Source organism: Polyodon spathula, chromosome 7, assembly GCF_017654505.1.
Source record: "Polyodon spathula isolate WHYD16114869_AA chromosome 7, ASM1765450v1, whole genome shotgun sequence".
Classification (NCBI taxonomy): Eukaryota; Metazoa; Chordata; class Actinopteri; order Acipenseriformes; family Polyodontidae; genus Polyodon; species Polyodon spathula.
Genome location: NC_054540.1, coordinates 21,238,141 through 21,244,140, shown reverse-complemented (window position 1 = coordinate 21,244,140; position 6,000 = coordinate 21,238,141).

Genomic DNA, 6,000 nt, shown 5'->3' with positions numbered 1-6,000 from the left:
TTTTGCACATAAAACGCCCCTAGCCATTGTGATATCTCAGAACAATTCTGCTGTGTGTTTTGGGCTGCATGAAAGAACCGCCAAAGCTGGTTTTGAAACGAGAATAATCCAGTTAGGCTTTATAGATATTTTAATAGCCTATTCTCTCCGTAAAACAAACTGACTAATGGACTGGGTGGGATTGATAACTGACAGTCTACCGAACTGGGCTGCCATAATGTATGAAAACGATCGCCAAGGGACCAACGCATTGAATTTATCAGAAATCACCCATAAAATCTTATTAAATTTCCGTTATCGATATATATAATATATATATATATATATATATATATATAGATATAATATATATATATATATATATATATATATTGATATTAAATTAGACCGTTACTACAATTTGTAATTCATTAAGTAGCTTCAAATATTTTATTTTCTTTTTTTTCTTTTTTTTTTTTTTTTTTTTTACTTTGCCCATAAGATAAGATAGATCGATATGGTGTTTGCTATCATCCTGAGTTGTTAGTACAATTAACCAAATATTGTGCTTTTATTTATTTGCTTATTTATTTTAGAAGTTTATGTTAAGGAGGAAAAAATGATTATTTACCACATGTAAAACAGTCTCTGCACACTCCATTTTGAATAACACTCTCCCAACTGCATTCTTGAGATTGATCACAGTATGCAGTTTTGATGCAGCACACTTGCACGAAAATATATTCAGAATATTTATTTCCAAAAACAAATTGCTGCTGGTTATACTGCAGCTTGCCAGACAGCAAATAATATATGTGTTGTTGTTATTTTATATTTGTTTTAATTAACATAGTGATGGCATTGACTCAAATTATTGAAACTACTGATTGCCTTGTTTACTTAATGTAATCCCAAAGCTATTGGTTACATCTTTGAAACGGCACTTAACTAAATAATACATCTTATTTTTAGGGATTTAGAAAAACAAACGTTGTGATCAATTAAAATATTTGGGTTACAATACATACACTTTTTCTTTTGTTTTTGTTTGAGCAGCATCATTTTTGAAATATTTATAATTATTTGGTTGTGACTTTTGTGCTGCAACAAATGCCAAGGTAATTTAGAGCACCATTCCAATTCAAAGTAATCCATTTACACAGATGATGGATTAGGTTTACAACAGAGAGAAGGTTGATTCTGTCAGCTCACCCTTACCAAAGCTATGGCAACTAGGGGTAATGGTGCTATATATTACTCCTAGCTACCGGTAGCAGAACAACTACTGTATGGTAACTGGGGGTTATTGGCGTTATGTATTGTCGGTATAATTGAGTTTTCCGATATACTGTCCTGCAGGATTTATATCTAAACATAGACAATATGTTTCTGCATGGATTGCATGTGTGGGTGTTGTGGCCTAAACAACAGTAGATACCTCACAAGTTATCCTATTGCTGAACTGGAACGTCCATCAACATTCTCTAAAAATTTAAACTGAAATGGAAGGGAGCGTACAAGATAATCAGACAGTTTTAAAGACTAATGCTTATATATAATGTAAGAGAGACACAATGCTGCTCTTGGTGCTTTCACATGATTATGGAAAGAAGTGAGCTGTATCATTAACACAGATTGACCTAATTTCATCTTTTGTGTAAGACAAAAATCATACCTACTCCACTAGTTTCATTCTATTAGCATGACAGCAGAATGTGACTTCTGTATCCATATAACAGGAATCATGTTAGCATTATATCAGTACATCATTTCTAATAAAGTCATGCTCTCCCAAAGCTTCACCAACAAGAATGTGAAGAAGATTAATTCATTGTACATAAGGTTACAGGTGTTCTTTTCACTTGTTACAAGTGCAAAATTGGCAGAGGATTCACAAATAAAAAGACTTCTATATGAAAGTATATCAGTCAGGGTTCAGAGTAGGGCAGGAAGAATTTGAAAGTTACTTTAATCACATCCAATTATGCTGCTTTAATAAGGATTTGAGGGGAAAGCTAGATAAAGGAGTTTCTATTTATGAAATTCTGGAAGCTATTAGAGAAATGCCGTTAGGGAAATCTTCTAGTGCTGGAGGATGGCTAGTCAAATTTTGCAAAGCTAATCCTGACATGCAAGCACCAGTTTTTAAAAGCTATGTATTCAGAAGCAGAAGAGAACCAAGTAGTATAATGTGCTGTCCTTATTCCCCCAAAGGCTAAGATCTAGTGCAGTTTTCAGAATGCAAGATGATCGCTTTCCTGAATGTGGACTGTAAAATGGCGGTGAAAGAGTTGGCTGTCAAACTTGGGCATAAATGTCCCCCATGGAAATGTTTATAGGGTATTACTATTTAACAACTAATACTGAAGGCAGTGAGTCTATATTAATAGAGAAACAATTGCTATATCTAAAATATACTTGTTTAGCATTGTAAGTGTTTGTTTCACATTGGCCAGAATACCCTTTTATACAGATGAACATCTCCTAATTAGCAACAATTAATCAATGAATTAACTTGGGAGATGATCACCTTCTGTTTTTAAATAAATAAACAAAACACAAACACACTGCTTTTTGCCGCCATCTTAAATAATAAATACTCATGTCAGACGACTTTCATCTGTATCACAATATATTTATATACTACTGCTATTACTAAGAAAGTATAGGAGACAGAAAGGATGCTTGAGAAAGTGCTTGTTCTGCTTCTTTTCGGTGTTTGTGCTGCAGAGCCACAGAACTTCCAGCAATGTCAAGTAGAACCGAGGGACCGAGTTGTGAGGTGCTAACTAAGAAGCGTGAAGAATGCGGTTATCCTGTGATTTCTGTTTGTGAATGCAATAAGAAAGGGTGTTGTTTTGACTCCCACGCTGTTACAGCACTGTGGTGTTTCCACCCTCCACCGATCTGATGATTACAAACGTGCTGAACTTGGAAATGCTGCTGCTTCACTTCCTGAAGAGTAGCAGAATTGTTAAACTGTCAAATCTGTATTTACTGATTTAAATAAAGAATGAAGATTCAAATCCTGAAAAAACTACCACGACTACGACTACTACTAATGCCAACAGCCACACCACCTTGAATAAGCCTCATCTGATCGCAGAAGCGAAGCAATGTTGGGCTTTGGTTAGTACTTGGATGGAAGACCACCGGGGAATACTGAGTGCTGTACACATTACAGTGTTGAAATTACATTTCCAGCCGTCATTTGATGGCTGGAGTAGTCCTCTACGTTGGACGGTCTTAACTTGGGCTTTTAAATAGGACTACTACTACTACTACTACTAATAATAATAATAATAATAATAATAATAACAAATGAATACCTACAAAAACAAGGAGTGGGCACCCCGTCACACACTTTCAGTGAAAATGGAGGTAAAGATCATACTTGCAGTACCTAATTTCCCTGACCTATAATAATAAGCCATTTTCTATTGCGTTTGTTAGTAATCATACTTTCTGAAAGATCTGGCAAATTTCCAGCTGTCGCGTCGTTTCTGTGATCGCTTCTGGCGTGCACTGTGTTTTCACAATAAATTTGTCGAGTCACCCCAGTAAAAATCATATCCCGTCTGGTGTGTGCGGGGCTCAACTCGCAAGTATTTCCTGTGCAACTCACGTCATAACTCAGGTAACTCGGAAAACCATGGAAACTTTTTCACCAACTCCACTTGTCCATCATCAACTCGAGTTCTGGGAGAATTCAGACCAATTGGAGCGCACTTGAGTTGAGTAAATACAGTATAATTGTAAATCTCGAAAAACTACTCACTTCTAAATCTTTTGTAGTCATCTTTGTATTACTTTAGTATATTTCCCATTGGAAATAGTGATATTTTGAAATATCACTGTCCTGGTCACAAAAGCAAAGTTTGTGGGGAATAATAGCCATTTTCTATACTTTTGAGGCATAAGCAATTAGGAAATAACACTTACTACCCAGGAACAAAACATTTTTTTTTTTTGTTACACAGTGTTATCATATACTGTACTGCCCATTGGTAAACAGAATTTAGTTACAAATTCAAAAGCAAAGGTTGCAGCAGGATTCATTTTAAACGTTTTTTTTTCCTTTTTTACACATTAAGTGACAACAATGTCAATGTAATGCATAATAAGTAATAGCTGTGAAGTGTTTAATTCGTGTTTAAGGGAAAGTTAAAATGCAGGCTGATAAACAATTCCAGAACTGAAATTTCTTTTTTTTTTTAAATTTACTCACATCTTTATAATAACATGGTGTGTGTTTTATTCTTGGGAAAATAAGGATTTAGTACCGGTATAATTTTAATATGTAATTTGTAGCTAATATAATACTAAAAAATATATAGTTTAGTAGACTAATGCATTGTTATACAAAAGTAATTCTGAATTACTTGGGAAGTATATATTGTAATGCTTGAAATTAGAGATAATTAAATACCAGTATACTACAGTATTTACATGATTAGAAACAAGAAAACATGAACCATAACATTATGTTCAAACTATTTGCTTGAAACATATTTTAAATGTTTCAGATTAATTATCCCTTTCTCTGTTGCTTTCACGTGATAGTGGGTCCTCAGTTGCCATTATCATTCAAAACCTTTCAAACCTCCATATAGACAAAACAATGGTGTGTTAATTTTCTTTAAAGGCAGTTGCTCAGCTATGCACCATCATGACCATTGAGCTTTTGGTGATTTCCAGAAGCTTCCATAGTTTCATTCTGTCTCTTTGAAAATGAGTAAGATGAATATTAATCATGTTTGCTAATGAGAGAAACTGCATAATCAAGTGCCAAAGGGCTTCTGAATCATGCATGTGAGATTTCTTGTTTTTAAAATGGCAGACTATATCTTATTCCAGATTGTGATGAACTGCAGTGATGAGGTCTGATAGTATCAGAGATGGATGATACATGCCACACAAGGCATGCAGAGGCCAGCGTAATCATGACCTGTTGCTCATAACTAAATGTGGCTAAAACTATTGCTGAAATAAATGCAGTTAATGCCACTGGGTAATTTCTAAACACCTCAGTGGTTTTTCACAACACATTGCAGATAAGTTGAATATTCAGAGGAAGATACATTTTCTGTTTAATTAAATGGCAGTAATATTTGTGTGTATGCCCATGTGAGTGCAGTCAGTAAAGCCTTGTCCATGGGATTGAACATCTGTGTTCATTTTTTGAAAGGAAAATGTATGTACAATCTTTCTAGTGGCAATAACCTGAATAACACTTTTTTTACACAGGAGCCTGTATTATGCCACTGGTGTCCCATGATCAGAAAGTATAAGCAGAGCGGTAACAAAATTCTGCTCACTGCTCATAATATCCTCTACTCTGCTTCACTCTTTCTTCCATTCCACTGCACTGCTTGCGATTCCCTCTCTGCTCCCCAACTCCAGACAAAATACACTCACATGGTTTTACATTATTTTTTTTAATTAAAATAAACTAGCCGATTGCAGATGAAAAGATGTAATGTACATTCAGAAGTATATTATTTCTTTCTTATTATAATCAAATAGCTTGACCCAAGTAAAAAAAAAAAGAAAATCCCCGGCTATGATCAGAAAAGAAAAAAAGCCGACATAAAGTGCTCAGAGAAGTTATCTAATACAATTCGAAGACGCTTTCTCATTATTATTGATTGGTACTGAAAAAATGCGTAAACTGAAAATAAAGTAAAAGTTAGAAAATATTATCTTCCAATTAACCGGTTTTTAACAAGTTCCTATGATGTTCTGTACGGAGTCACCTGTTTCAAACTTTATGATTCATATGAAATTAGCTTTATACTGGGCTTGTTTGTATCCGACTATCTCAAAGGGAGCTCAAAGTAACCCACACACATATGAGTGAGTCTCAATGGGGCTAACGCACCACCCTTGTATGAACTATCCTCAAGAGTGTACAAAATATAAACATGTTCACAGTGCTGTATTGGGGCATAACAGTAGAACTGTATAAGAACAAGATAGGCTATGTAATAACCACAGATAGATGGACACACTGATGATGTT